This window comes from Lissotriton helveticus, chromosome 2_1, assembly GCF_964261635.1.
Source record: "Lissotriton helveticus chromosome 2_1, aLisHel1.1, whole genome shotgun sequence".
NCBI lineage: Eukaryota > Metazoa > Chordata > Amphibia > Caudata > Salamandridae > Lissotriton > Lissotriton helveticus.
Window position 1 is genome coordinate 1,557,703,306 of NC_136059.1, and position 15,327 is coordinate 1,557,718,632.

Consider the following 15,327-nt stretch of genomic DNA (forward strand, 5'->3'; position numbering starts at 1 on the left):
TAACATTATACTTAAACCCACTAGATGGTGATCCAGCGCCCCTATAGAAATATGTCATAAGTAACACTACTTATCTCCACAATACTCACCATTAAACATAAAACACTCACAAGGCCCATAAACTAACATGACATATTTTGAGCAACTGAATTATGTGACCTAATTAATAAAACCTATTCACAAATTATATACACATTTATATACAACTGCAGTATAATGATTTCACCATGGTTTTTGTAAATTTTGCATTTAATTAAGTCACTTAGGCTAATGGATCTGCTGATGATAACATGACTCTGAAATAACAAGACCAGCTTGTCTTTTCAAAAATCTTATTTATTAACTATTTATTCGAGGAAAGTACATTTTATTAGAATATTTTTATTCAAGCAGCATTATTTGAAGTATAGCAAATAGAACCAACAGTTTCAAGCAAAATCAATTAGTATGATTTAATGAAGAATAAACAGTTTTCCATCACCTGAGTCCTAACTTCCCTGTCTAAAACTCTCTTCAGTTAAGGAATAAAAGTAAAGTCATTCAGCCCTATTGATCCTTACGTGTTCCAAAGAAAGTCCGTCAGCACGTCACGCCTAACAGGAATCAGGAGAAGATGAGCAGCAAGAGCGCCCTCCCTCCCATGGGGACAGTTTTTATACCTTTCTAACTAACTAAAGTAACATTATCGGACATTTTTTCTGTCAATTCAAAGTTTTGATTGGCTAAGCCATGTCAGTCCACTGTCAGGTCACGCTCTCCTGACCAGGTCCGGGGCTTCATCATAGCCCTTATTGTTCTTAATTTCACCATCCTCTTTGCTTCCTCAAAACAATACTTTTTCCGGGGAGAAACTTTTACTTCCTAATCTTGGCAGGCCTCACAACATCCTGTCCTTGGAAATGTCACCAAGAACACATTCAACTCGACCAGGATTACTTCTGTATTAAACATTGTCAGCTCAGCAAAATATTCTGCGCATGTGTGAAAGTTTCACTCTGGTCAAGTCTCGAAGGCTGCAGTACTGGCAACCATTTTCTTTAGGCCCACTCGCAAAACTAATGTATAAACAAACACAAAACTTCAATTAATGTGAGAAAAAGTTCATTCTGTTACCCACCCACCTTTGCTAATTATTAACCCATTAATCTATGTTACCTAGCAGAAGCAAATGAAGCAACAAACATAATTGTGCAATATAAAGACAAAAGGACAAAACAAGAGCACACAGAAATAAGCACATGCCATTATTAAAACAGCCGCATTTAATTCTGACAAAACAATAGACAAGATTAGTTTATTATTTTACACAAACATGCTTTTGCAACATAAAGCATAAATATGAGCACATATATTAGATTCCCGCGTGTAATGATTTGCAATTTTACTCTAAGTTGATTAGTAAATTTCACTCCATTCATGTTTAGTATAATTATTTATTATGGAAGTTTAACTTTGCGAGTTGAAATAAATATATTTCTAAATCTCGCTCCATCAATGGCTACTCATTTCTCTCCTTTTTAACTCAAAAGGTTTATGCATTGTTTTTAATACTTGGCCAATGATGGTAGAGCCTTGGTGCAAGGCCGAAACCCTGGGTTAGAGAGTCCAATGGGACTCAAGCTGAGACAGAGACAGGCTTCTTGCTCGAGCCTGGCTTGAATCTTAAGTGGCCCACCCTCCCCTAGATAGCCGCCAAATTTATAGTTAGTCCGGGAGGCAAGCAAGGGTGTTGCCTGTCTTGGCACAAAGGCAAATTAGGTGCTGTACATAACAGTCCTTTTTTAGATTTCACCTACAGACGGTGTAAGGTGTCTTTCGATATGTGATCTCATCACAGCAGCCAACATACATATACATTCAGGTAAAGAAAGGGGATTTTGGACAGCCCCTTGCAGCCACTTTCTTCTGTGGTTCAGCTGACTTTAGGCATTGGCTAACACCAGGGTTGCACATCAAACTTGGCATTGACCAATGGCATTTTGTGGATTCAGAGATGCTAAAAGAGTAACCCACACACACTGTATTATTTTCTTTTTAAACTTCTTTTTTTATTTTAAGTGCCCCACACCCATCCTGCTGTCCTTTTTTTTCCAGTTTTCATTTTTTTTAAAGGGCAAAGGGCCCCACTGTATTTTTTAGTTGTATTTAACTGCTCACACTTGGCCTTAGCCATGTTCGGATAACAAAGTAAAATAGCAAAATGGCTGGCAGTGCGTCATAATGATACATGCTTCTTGATGCATGCGCATGAATGTGCCAGCACAGAGTGGTGATTATTTTGTTTTTACTTTACCTTTCCTACATGACGATGGGTTGGAGATTGCCGTCTTTTGTGTGGTACTCTACCAGATTTTTTGCTTTCCCTACTCTATTTTTGATTAACCTGTTTTTGTTTGCATTAGGACTCTGCCCACTTTACTCCTGATAACCAGTAGTACATTGTTTGTGCTCTCCCTTCCATACATTATAACATTATTATACACCTAAATGGCACATTTATATCCCCTTTAAGTCCCTAGTAAACGAACTACATGTACTCAGGACCTATATATATATATATATATTGGAAATGCTAGAAGTGAGCTGCAGCAGTCATTCTGCCAACCATTAAAGTAGGACTGTAGAACATATCTTAGGCCTGCCACTTCAGCCTGTAGTGCAGTTTTAAAACTTCCATTTCGATTTTGCCAGGCCTAAACCTTCTCATTTAATACTTATAAGTGACCTGTAAGGTAGACTTTAGAGTCTTACTGACCAGGGCGCATGGTGTTTAGAAAGTATGTACTTACATTTGACATGTCCTGGCAGTGGAAAAACCCACAAAGTGATTTTCACTACATCAAAGCTAGTTTTCCCTTAGACTAACATTTGGTCACCTTAGTATGTTTAATACATGATATCTTCAGTTTGGGAACAGCTAAAGATATACTTATTCCACTCGTTTTAATTGTAATTTAAAACCAACCTTAATGGTAAAGTCTGATTTTAATTTACTATTTTGAAAATGTCACTTTTAGAAAGTGGGCATTTTTCTACCAAAACTAAATGTGCTTTTCTGCCAACGCCTAGGATAAATTGACTGCTAATGGCTTCATTGGTTCTTCCTTCCATTGGTGATTGTTTGTGTTAGTGGCAGTTTACTACAGCTTCAAGATGGCCTCGGGAAGCTGGAGAAAGAATATGGATTTCAGGAGGAAGTGTAACAAGGATGAATATGAGAACCTTGCACAGAAACGAATCACAGAAGAAAGAGAAAAAAAAGATGGCAAGCCACTCAAGGCCCTGGTTAAAAGGGAACTCCTCTGCCACAGAGAATACAAAGTGGACTTGGAGTCCAAGTTGAGGTAAACTATTGTCATCATCAAAACAACACCTCAATCAGAAATGTGAGGCTATTATTGCAACATATGTGTTCATGTTGTGAAAGATTCCATCAACTTCTTGGACCACATAAATGGCAAAAAACATCAGAGAAATCTGAGGATGTCTATGTGGGTGAAGTGTGCGACACTTGATCAAATGAAGAGACTCTTTGAGGCCCAAAAATAAAATGTAGGAGAAACGAAAAGATTATAATTTTCCAGAGACACTGAAGGAGCTCTGAGAGGAAGAGGAAAAGGCTAAAGCTTACAAGAAGGAGAAACAGAAAGAGAAAAAAGGAAGGTTGAGGATGACAATGTAATGGTGGCTGTATTGGGGTTCTCTGGGTTAGGCACAATGAATAAGGGCCACTGATGTTGTTTTTGCTGCTTGATACTTTCATAATTTTTACCAGCTTAATGCTATTTGACACAAGGAAACCTTGAGTGGGGAAAATCCCCAGCTCCCAACAGACTTGAAATGTGTGTTCTCTGGAAACAATTGACTGATGGTTAAGACCTTTGTACTAGATAGTATAGCAAGTTTGGATTACGTTTTTTTTGCTATACCCCAGTTACTGAGGGTATTTCCTTTTAGTTTGCCATAAAGTGTTTTGAACAGAAAACAAAAGAGATATCTTTAAATTAGCTGGAAATGTCCAATTCCTTGTGTTTTACAGTGCAGATCCTGCCCCAGCACATGCTTTTTAAACAAGTAAACTCATTACCTCTGACTGTTAATGGCTCTCCTGAGATGGGATTTGTATTTCTCACAGATAGTTGACAACGAACCTGGGTATAGGGAAGGGTGTTCTTTCCTGAGCAGGATTGCCCAGGGGTTGTAGCATGTCCCTTCTTGAGCTTCAAAGGGTAACCTGAGGCCTGTCCCCACCACCTTCCTGACTTCTGGAGATGCCTGCCCTGGCACTGGCAAATGCAGGCCACACCTGGGCCTGTCTGCCCTTTATTTCCATAGACAGATTAGAGCCAAACCAGGGAAAATGGAAGAATTGACCAGAAACCATTCAGGGTTAGACGAAGAGGGATGCCCCACATGCAGTCTGGCACTGGATATAAAAGTGGCATCCTCAGTACATCTCATTAGAACACTCCTGGACTTGTGGAGACTCATAAGGACTGCCTCCTGTATAACGCCTGAAGGAAGAGTGGACCTGCTTGCTTTGAACCCAGGACCAAGGGTCAGTTGGCTGACCTCATGTTTGAGCTAACAGGGACATTATAAGCTTCCAGAGCCCTTTTTCCTGCAACTGCTAATCAATTTGACCAGTACCAACTGGACCTGCCTAAACCATGCTGCTGGCCTCTGCTGGAGTGAGTCCTAGCCTCCAAGAGTTGCCCCTGCAGGTCCTGAACCCTTTGCTGCTGTTAGTGTACTCCGTCATCTCTAAGACTGCCAGAACTAGACTCCAGGTGAAAAACCAAAGGCTCTTCACATCAAAAGGAACCATCACTGGTCGCCTAGCGAACGCGGGCCGACTAAACCGAGCCCAACGTGTGAACCACATCAGACTCTTGATGAGTCCTTCTTTTATACAGGACCTGGACATCGCTGCCCGTAGATCTTTGTGTTGAAAACAACTGCACGGGTTCCTTGCCAATATAAAGGCCCGATCATCATCAGGTCTTCGAGCTGATGAGGACGGCACCGCAAAGGTGCAGGTCCAAACAAGACCTGGGACTTCAGCAACCCACCGTCGACAAGCACTTCTCCGCACTCAGGCTGCAGCCCAACTGCTGATGACCTCGTTGACGAGTGCTTCTCGTGGGATACTGGACTAAGGGCCATATGTATCAAAGGTTTTACCCATTCTGTTTCTATGGGAAAATGTGTTCATACATATGGCCCTAAGTTACAAGGTAAACTTTCCACCTTGGATGAATGTGATCCTTGTATCAATCGTGGTCAGCCTTAATGTTTGATGCTGACCAGGTTAAGCATGACCAGATAACCACAAATGGCACTTTGTGCTTTTTGGCGCTATTTCTACAGAAAATTCATATCTCCGGTTCTACTTATTGGATTTCTGTGATTTTGGTGTCATTTTATTTATTAAAATGACTCTTTTTCTAAATTGATTTGGTATTTTTCTTGTGCTGTGTTTTTACTTTATTATTGTTTGAGTATTGCAAAAATACTTTACACACCGCCCCTGAGTTAGACTGGCTGCTTTTGCGCCAAGCTAACAGAGTGTTAAGCACAGATTTATTTACTTGCGACTTTTGTGGTGAACCCTGACAAGGATTTTGATTGTTACTTAAGTGGGGCTCTCACCCCTCTCAAGTACTAACCCAATTTCTTGCACCGTCTGAGTAGTGAAATAAAAAAATAAAAAAAGTGTGCAGGAGCGTAAAGAGGAAAGCGAGCTGCCCTGTAGCATGTCGCAGAAGCTTGGCCATCAAAATATATAAAAGGCAACGGAAAAAGCCAATTTATTGTTATTCGTCTAATAAGACCTTTTGGCTTTGCCAATGCTTGTTTATACATGCAGGCATTTTCAATTTAGTACCATACATCAGTGGTTCCCAAACTTTTTAGAACCACAACCCAGTTTTTAGAACAGGAAACGTTTGTGACTCACCTAGCTTTAATGATACAGTTTCTATTTTGATACACGCATATTATTGTGAAAACACGTCAGGATACCAGAGAGGCTTAATTTGTGCTCCACAACCCCCTAGCCTTACTTCAATTGTGCACCTTTTGAAACTAGAACTAATCATAACTGTTAAGCAAAGGTTTAAACATAATTCAATGATTGAGAAGAGGACATACTAAGGTGGAGGATGTGGAGCCCTAGGCTCGAAGCTCAACTCTGGTTTCCTCACTTGACAAGAATTGTGTGATCCTAGGCGCTTAACTTATTCCCATTGCCAAGCAATCTTGACCCATGACCTCACTTAGAAGTAACATAATCACAGACTAATCACATTTAATAAAATAGGCGTTGTGACTGCAGATTGATGTGACACAATTGCCTAAAGATCAAATGGGTTCCATTGACCAAGGGACTTGTACAGAATGTTTCGAAGGAAGACGCTCTGACACAAGGGTGGCCGTTAGCCAGTTTTCACTGCAGTACGGATGAGTACTGTTAGATTACCATTTCTGATTGGACGGCGGGCGTGGCTTGCGCGCCGCTCTGAGATGGCGGTCGGCGCTTGAGCTCCGGGAGGACAGCGGTTGCCGAGACATCTTTGGGAATCATATCGGCATCGCTTTTGTTCCCGAACAGCGCAAAATGCATCGGAATGCGCCAGGATTGTAAGGAGATGCATTTCTGCCACTGCAAATAGCGGGAGCCTTCCTTTCAGCTCCTTTGAAGCTCCGTTCACTGCTTTTGTCGTGCGGCCGCCATTTTGTCTACTGTGTGGCGTCGCTCGTGCAAGTTACCTCAGGGGCAGTGACACATTCTGGGAGCCATTGTTTTCTACTGCAGTGAGGTGATATTTCCTGATATCTTCAATATTCATTATTATCACTATTGACTGTGCGTTTTTTTATACTGCTGGCAGTTATTTTTCATAATTTTCCCTGCTTGATGTGCCTCATCTATTTCTTAGTGGACTTCCTGATGTTTTGCATATGTTTTTATGCCTACTATGGATTGATGTTCTGGTCAACCTGATTACGAGGTTACTGGATGTCTGGAAATCGATATTTTTGAATATTTGGTGACTTCTTTTTTGTGGTATTTTTTCCCACCATTCGTGCTTCAGTCGCCATTTTGTGTTTCTACTACTACGACTATTGCTTAATGGTGCTGCTCACACATTTACTGCTAACAAGGAGCCCTTGAGTCTTGTATTCTACCTGTTGATTTCCTCTCTTTGCGCATATTTCTACAGACATAGTGTAGCAGCATTCCCCTACTCTGGAATCTTCCCAGAAGGACTCTGCTGCCACATTAGATACTATTCTGTCGCGTCTCAATGCAGTCCATGATATCGCACAATCTACTAAAACTAATTCTGACCTTTTACAAGCTGAGGTGGCAGCTCTCAGGAATGATTTTTAAGGCATTAGGTGTTAGGGTTACTGCTGCTGAAACTCGCATTAGTGGTGTGGAAGATACTACGCACCAACACTCACGGTCTCTTCAACAAATGGATCGTTCAATGGCGGCTTTGAGGAGAGACCTTACGGAGACGGAGGACCGTAACAGGAGAAGTAACCTGCGAATTTCTGGCCTTCCTGAAGATGCAGAGAAGTCAGCTTCTTCGATGATTGACTTTATCTCCCAATGGCTTCCTTCTACCTTGCAGATTTCATTTCTGAGAGACTTTGAGATTGAGAGGGCTCATCGTGTCCCCTCCTTGAGGTCTAAATCTTCTACAAGTCCAAGAGCGGTCATCTTCAAGCCATTGCGTCACCAACATTCAGAGCAAATTTTGGCGCACATGGGGAAGGTCAAATCTGTGACTTGGGAGGGCCATCGCATTTCTATTTCGCAAGACTTTGCGAGAGATACTGTTATTCGTAGAAAGGGTTTCCGCAATCTGCGGAAGCGTTTGTTGTACATGAACATTCCTTTTTTAGGTCTCGCTAGACGAAAGCAAAAGCAAAGCTTTTGCTGTCTATGCGAGACAACTTATGTAGTTACTTTTGGGGGAATGTGGACAGCAGACTGTCACAAGCATTTTCTGGCCGAGATTTGACCTCGTGGGCGCGCACGCCCAGCACGGCGCCGTGCACGTCCCCTGGCACAGATTCCCTGAACACGCACATGCACACGCAGACAGGAAGGCACACACACGCGCGCACCCCCCCTACTCCCCCCCCCGCCACCGCATACATCGAAGCGCTCATACACCCCCCCCCCGCCGCATACATAGAAGAGCCCCCGGCCGCCGCTGCATACATACAAGGCCCCCCCAAGCCGCCGCATACATACAAGCGCCCCCCCAAGCCACACTTACCGTCATTCTAAAGTCTTGCAGCCTCCGCGGGGCTCTCCCTCGGGCATGGGAGCCCCGCGTCACCAGCACTGCTTCTCTCCGTGGGCGCGTGCTTCCAAAGACGGAAGTCCCGCCCCATGGAAGGTTTCGGTTTCGCTGTCGGAGCTGGTTTATATTATATACATGTTCCAAAACTATTTTTGTCAGAGTTGGGGAGGTGGTGTGATTTGCAATCGAGAAAGCCCAGGCACACAACCTTCCTCGAGGATGACACCGGAAAAACAAAACACATGAGAGAGGGAGAGACGACAGCGTCGGATTTAATTACCTCCTCTGCCGCAGTTGGGTTTTATCTTATCGTGCAAAAAGGCCCAGGAATAGAAAGTTTCCCGTTGCTCTGCAAAGCGAGGCTCGGGCGCAGGCTGCACTAGGCGGCTTCAGGACTCTGGCGGGCGACGGCGCGCGCACAGGCGGAGCAGCAGCACCTTGTCTCACGGGTGCAGCGGACCGCGCGCTGGCGCGCAGGATGTATTTTTATGATTTTATTTTTGAATGGAAGGCTCAGCCTCAGGTGGGAAGGCCTCGGTGAGATCGAGAGCGGAGTGCGGGTGCCCTGAGCCCGGGGCACCGGAGCCAGCTCAACCGGAGCCCGGGTACCATGCTGCAGAGGTGACTCAAAGTTCCACCCGGTGGGCCCATCCCTGGATTTGGACCAGTGAACCCACCTCGCGACTGCCCCTGACGCTGGGCACAATGGAGGCGATGCACTGGCCTTGTGGAGCACTTCTGTCAGTACCGATTCTCCGCCGGGTACCGGAGCACCAGAACGCTCGCCCGGCCAGGCCGAGGTGGCTGGCATGACGGGGAGGAAGCCGCATGCGGGCACTGCCTGCTTTGGCATCGTCACCCGCAGATTTCGCAGCATTTTCCGGCACTTTCCTAAGTCCAGGTCTTGGTTGGAGGGCCTGCAGCTGCTCCGATCCCCGAGCCGCGAGCTGCGACCCCTCGGAGGTACGTAACGGCTCGAGACCGTCTCCACTTTCATATGCTGTTTTTTCAACCTAAACAAAAATGCCTTATAATATTGTACCATACTGTAAAAGTACATCACTTAGTTGGCTGCTATTAATATTTCATGAGCAGAAGTGTTTTCGAAACGCACAGTTCACTGAAATAGTGCAGTCTGTATGTCCGAATTATACTCGACTGTATACTTCCCCTAATATTGCAGACGATAATATAGAGTATTGCAGCACAATATACTAAACTAAATTAAGTATGCATCACTGTGATAAATAAATATACTCACATAATACATTTCTAGTACATTTGTCAATGCCATGGTTATTATCAATAAATGGAGTTGAATAAAATTGTATGAAGAGCAATTCTACTAATAAATACGCATTCACACAATTAATACTACAGGGGACGTTTAACTTTAATACCACTATGCAGCAACACTGACAACAGGAAACCAATGTGGGCATAATTGATCCTTCTCGAAAGTAGTAAGCCCGGTACCACTGCTGGAACTTCAACTTGTGAACAGAAAGAGCAATCAACCTTTCATCCTTCCGATAGTATTAAAAAGGCTACCATTGAGTTGGGCAATATTAAACTCAAAACCACAATACATTAGCAGCAAGTGCAATATGAAAACAGAAGGACACAAACTCCTGTGTATAGTGGTGAAGGTGCGCCAACAAACACTCTTTGCTCAAGGAGCGAGGCATCTTAAGATGTCTGTTTCTCCACCCTCCAACTCCACCCTCCAACTCCACCCTCCAACTCCACCCTCCACCCTCCAACTCCAACTCCACCCTCCAACTCCACCCTCCAACTCCAACTCCCCCCTCCAACTCCACCCTCCAATTCCAACTCCACCCTCCAACCTCCAACTCCACCCTCCAACTCCACCCTCCACCCTCCAACTCCACCCTCCACCCTCCAACTCCACCCTCCAACTCCACCCTCCACCCTCCAACTCCACCCTCCACCCTCCAACTCCACCCTCCAACTCCACCCTCCAACTCCACCCTCCAACTCCACCCTCCAACTCCACCCTCCACACTCCCACTCCAACTCCACACTCCCCACTCCAACTCCACACTCCCACTCCAACTCCACACTCCACCCTCCACCCTCCAACTCCACCCTCCAACTCCACCCTCCAACTCCACCCTCCAACTCCACCTCCACCCTCCAACTCCAACTCCAACTCCACCCTCCAACTCCACCCTCCAACTCCACCCTCCAACTCCACCCTCCAACTCCACCCTCCAACTCCACCCTCCAACTCCACCCTCCAACTCCATCTCCGCACTCCCACTCCAACTCCACCCTCCAACTCCAACTCCACCTCCACCCTCCAACTCCAACTCCACCCTCCAATTCCAACTCCACCCTCCAATTCCAACTCCACCCTCCAACTCCACCCTCCACCCTCCAACTCCACCCTCCAACTCCACCCTCCAACTCCACCCTCCAACTCCACCCTCCAACTCCACCCTCCAACTCCACTCTCCAACTCCACCCCCACTCTCCAACCCCAACTCCAACTCCACCCTCCAACTCCACCCTCCAACCCCAACTCCACCCTCCAACCCCAACTCCACCCTCCAACCCCAACTCCAACCCCAACTCCACCCTCCAACTCCACCCTCCAACTCCACCCTCCAACTCCACCCTCCACTCCACCCTCCACTCCACCCTCCAACTCCACCCTCCAACTCCACCCTCCAACTCCAACCCCACTCTCCAACCCCAACTCCAACTCCAACTCCACCCTCCAACTCCAACTCCACCCTCCATCACTCAGGGCCTCCACAGCATCACTCAGGGCCTCCACAGCATCACTCAGGGCCTCCACAGCATCACTCAGGGCCTCCACAGCATCACTCAGGGCCTCCACAGCATCACTCAGGGCGTCCACAGCATCACTCAGGGGCACCACAACATCACTATGCGCTACCAGAGCATCAGTGAACGCCACAGCATCACTGAACGCTACAGAATCACTCCGCACCATCACAGCATCAATCTGTGCAACCATTCAACTACAACTGGTTCAAATATGTTCGCTCAATGTTTCAAGCTTTATTACAAATGTCACAAAAAGATGTTAATATTTCACTTCTGATCTTGGATTTTCATCACAATAAAATACACTGAACATATTCTTCACAAAAGTTATTTACAAATGTTTAAGCTATTGCCATTATAAATTACAATCACTTTTATTTAAGTATTATTTATTAAAAAAAATTAAAAGCCATTGTTATTTGTAATATCAATACATCTAAGTCATGTAAATACAAAACATGTTGCATTACAAATGCTATAGGTGTCACATTTGCGAAAGATATAACTATTGGCATTGTAAATGACAAAGCTATTAATTTAGCTATTTTCAAAACAAACACATAAATAAAAAAATTGTCATTTACAAGACCAATAGCTCAAACTTTCCTAATGCGAGACCTATTGCATTGCAAATGCTTGTCTTTTGCTGGGCCTTCCAAATTTCGTATCACCTTCAAGGGCCGCTACAGAATTTTTGATGAACCTGCTGATCTTTCCTCTTTTCTTGATAATCAATCTGAATCACAGATGGATTCATCGCCTGCTCCAGTTCCTTCTGGTTCTTGACTCTCTTTGTGTTTTTTCTGTCATTTTACATTTTTCCGTCTCACATGTGTCACTGTTTAGTGTTACATGTTGACTATGGCTCCCCCCTGTAGTTTCTCTGTAGTTGGTTAGAGGTTTGTTGGTCATTTTGTATTTTATGTCCGTTTAGTTTTCCTCTCCGAGTTATATTACTGCATTGGCCTTGGTAGGCTCTTCTTCCCTGGTTGTTCTGATTGCGTTTCGTTCATCCGTCCTTTGTCATTGGTCCTTTGTTTCTTTGTGTAATTAGTCTTTCTGTTTTCTCTTTCTTTCTTTCTATTATTCTTCGAATTGAGAATGTTTAATCCATCTCCTTTTCACTTGTCGCTGATATATACCTTTCGTATGTCCTAATTACTTCTGCTTCGTTCGGTTCTCTTGTTTCTTGTACCACTACAGTCTTTTATTGGTGCTCGTCGTATATCTCTTGGTCGTTTTATTCTTTTTACTTAGCATGGTTTGTTCCATTGTCTTTTGTTCGTTCTACATTGCGTTGTTTTGGTTAGTTTTGCTGCAATACTCCCATTCTTTCCGATACCTTATGTATTGTAGTGTAGTTCCTATTATCCCAATAGGCTCTGCGCATTGGAATAATATCTTCAATAGTATAGACCTAGGGCAGAGGTTAACTAGGTCTTCTACCGACGATATTAGACTTAAAGTTTTGTGTTTGCCAGCTAGCTCAGAGTTCACTAGAAACTTTCTCGAATAGACAAGGAGGATTTTAACCTCCCTGGATAGACAAGGAGGGATTTAGTTTCTGACAACCATAGAACATGACAACTTTGCTCTCCCCTAATCAAGAGTGTATCTCTAGAGTTGTGTGAAAACAATAGACAACTTATTTTACTCAGTCAGTACGTGCATTCTTAGTTTCACCAGTTTGTAGAGAAATAAGAGATGGGCGTGGTTCAATAAAAGATGTTATTTATTGATCAGTCTCTTTTCTCATACAAGAGAAATGAATCGCTATTATTGCAATACTTGTAGTTAAGTAAAGTGCATACAGTAGAGACAGAATTATAAAATAATACTGTAAAAGCATTGATATGGTTTCTGAGCCATATGATACTTTAAAATAGATAAAATAGATACATACATATATACATTTGACTAATCGTACTCAACTGGTGCTTCTAACCACGCCTACCCCAATGTACCTGACCTAAGCCTAATACGTGGGCGGGAGTAGATAAGTAGCAGTTTAAGTTAAGTTTGTTTTGCCAAGGGACTGACTCGAGAATTCTCTGCAAGGGGTTATTCAGTTCTGTACCTGAGATCTAGAATGATGGAGGGCTGGTATCTCTTATCCCAGGTCTTGATATTCCAGCTGCTTGCGAGGGGTGCTTGGAAGCGCCGGAGCTGGATTTCTCGGCAGGAGAAAGGCAGCGTCTCGTTCTCAGCGCGTCAGGAAGGCGGGGCAGCGTCTGTGGGCTTCGCTCTCTGCTGGGCTCCTCAGCACGTCTCGCTGCTCCGATCTCGTCACCACCGCATGTGTTTGCTTAAGGCAATGTCGGTAATATTTATACCTGAAAGGTGCCGAGATTGACGTAAGGATGGACATATATACGTCAATAAGGATGTCATATGAACGGGCTCGTTCGCACATTCTTTTGCTGAAGTTCTCGGTGAAATCAAAACAATGGCTATGGGAATTTCCCAGGTCGCTGTAGGTTTGATTTGTTTTGAGAACTCCGTATGCCTTATATGGGGCTGGAGGAATATCGCTTGTCTAATTAGATGGCATGCGTTATGACCTAATCATTATTAACCAGACCAGGGTCAGGAATAGGGGAATCGATACAGTACCTATAGGAATACATCACACCCACTCCACGTAGACTATGTCCATATTTACAAATCTAGGCAAAGTGAATATCAGTAGCGTTTGTGTATACCGTACCACCCCAAAAATACATTTATATGCATTCCGGAAATTGGATTTTATAGAATATATGAAACACAATCACATATACTGTCACGTATACTATATGCACAAGCTGTCTAATAATGCTAAACATATAACGCATATTTCTAAATTCAGCATCAATAAACGCGAAAATTACACATGAAATGGCTCTAAATACAGAAAAAAAGTGCGAGACCATTTCATCACAATCATAAATTTATGTATAACAGTGCTAGCATAGCGAATGTCTTGTGACTACCTAAAAATAGAAATTTAGTTCTCTAAGAATAACGTCTACTTTAAGCAGAAGATAAGTGTCCCAAAAATCGTAAATATTTTGGAATTGGGGAAAAGTTCTTGCAGTCTGAAAAAATTATGAGAACATTTTTCATATCGCTTTTTCTTTAAAAAGTTGAAGGCCAAATTCAGCATGTAGGGAACTCCGAGTGCCAATTTGCTCAAAGTTATTCCTGCTGTTCTGGTGAAAACATCATATCATTTAGACTGTTGAAAAAACTGTCAACAGCTTCTTGCGTAAGTTCCACTAATTCGGAAAAAGTTGTTACCATGCATTCATGAGCTTGAGCATGATTGCCTCCATTGATGTTTTGATCAGCATAGCTGACTGAAGGTCGTACCTGATCGATGCTGCTTTCATCTTGTACTTCACTACCCCTCAATCGTAGTGGTGAAGACTCCACGAATGCCGTCATCAGGATTGGTAGCCGCTGGGGACAGCACAATGCATGAGCCGTTACCGGACCCAACAAGGTATCTGCCTCCATTGGCACATCCGATTGTAGTGCCAGACAGGTGTCCAACACGCATTCTTCGCCGCATAGCAAGCATCTTAATACAGGCATAACACAACTTTGCCACATTGGTCTAAATGAAAGAAACCAAGTCATGTTCAGGTCTCTAAGCCGGGATAGTCCAAGGAATTTAGTTACCCGGTCCCGGTAGCCAATGGCTAGGATCATTTCTTCCCTTGTCGCAGGTGTTTTGTCTGTGACATGGTTTGCCATAGCGAAATAACAGGATCAAAAATAGAATACCCGCTACTAGTCCTAAAAGGAGAGGAAGTCCGCCAAAAATGGAATGGACAAAGTCTGGAAAAATACCCAGGATGGCTTTGAATGGAGTTAAAGTACCCGAAAACACTGCTTTAAATACACTGGAGATACCAGTGGTATCAGAAATATTTAAGATTTCGTTCAGTATTTCTGCGAAATGTATGGGGGAATTAGTTGATAACAATGAATGAATCTCTTCTGTTGTCCTTGCAACTTGGAGATCATACGTTTCTTTTGATGACGTGAGCCTCGTCGGCGTCTGTAGGAGCACAGTCTTCATTCTGCTTAAAGTATCTATTCGAATAGAAGCAATTTTCAAATCGGGCCATAACCTTGCCTCCCTGTCTGCAGAGTCGCTGGGGAACAATACATGTTCACAGCACATGACCTTCCTAGTCAC

General features: G+C 43.7%; 1 protein-coding gene and 1 pseudogene across 1 annotated transcript in view; both read left to right on the top strand.

Annotated features, from left to right (window-relative positions):
* LOC144819847 (uncharacterized) overlaps nucleotides 1-15,327 on the top strand; it is a 269,054-nt gene that overhangs the window by 22,930 nt on the left and 230,797 nt on the right. The gene's annotated exons all lie outside the window — the stretch shown is intronic.
* LOC144819846 (zinc finger matrin-type protein 2 pseudogene) lies at nucleotides 3,154-3,735 on the top strand (annotated as a pseudogene).